This window comes from Ipomoea triloba, chromosome 9 (assembly GCF_003576645.1).
Source record: "Ipomoea triloba cultivar NCNSP0323 chromosome 9, ASM357664v1".
In the NCBI taxonomy this organism is placed as follows: domain Eukaryota; kingdom Viridiplantae; phylum Streptophyta; class Magnoliopsida; order Solanales; family Convolvulaceae; genus Ipomoea; species Ipomoea triloba.
This window is the reverse complement of record NC_044924.1, coordinates 18,693,016-18,693,773: the sequence shown is the minus strand read 5'-3', so window position 1 is coordinate 18,693,773 and position 758 is coordinate 18,693,016.

Below are 758 nucleotides of genomic sequence, written 5' to 3'. Positions count from 1 at the left end.
TATTTTTGGTAATTTAACAGAGCGGTTTTAGGTTCAGGATAGTGGGGTATTAAAGAATAGTAACTATATGAGCATGCTCCCACTTATCACGAGAAGATTTTAAATATGGAAAACCGTCAGTAACCGGTGCCCACATGGCTAGCATTAATATCCAAAGTTAGCCGTTTCCCCTCATATATTCGTTGAACTTATCGGATTCACCTCTCGAAGGTGAATTGTCTTCCACATGAGTTTAAGGATCTTCCCCCTGAGTGATTGATCCCTAAACCTCCTTATTCCTCCGTCTTGATTTGGTTAAGGATCTTCCCCCTGAGTGATTGATCCCTAACCCTCCTTATTCCTCCGTTCAGAGATATCAGTTTGTTATCTTTCGAAGTGACCTCTCGAACTACCCTTCTTCGAGACATAACGTATATAGACAAACTGATCGGGTGACCTCTCGAACTACCTTTCGAACACAGATTGCGAGAGAAACAAGTTTGATTCATCTAAAAGATATCACTTGGAACATATCCTTAAGTTCATTTAGTGATTTCCAGATACATTACATATGAATCAATATCCTATTAGATTCCTTAGAAACTTTTGTTTGGCCTTGGTCAGCCTAATAAGAATCTATCGTTAAAGCAGGAACTAGCCATCTAAAGTCCTATTTTTCTAATAACAGAACTAGGGGTGGCTATTCCCTTTTCTTGTTCTTCTCTCCGGAGCTGCTTACTGTAGTTGGGAGTGACCATCTTCATCGCTAATCCTCTTAA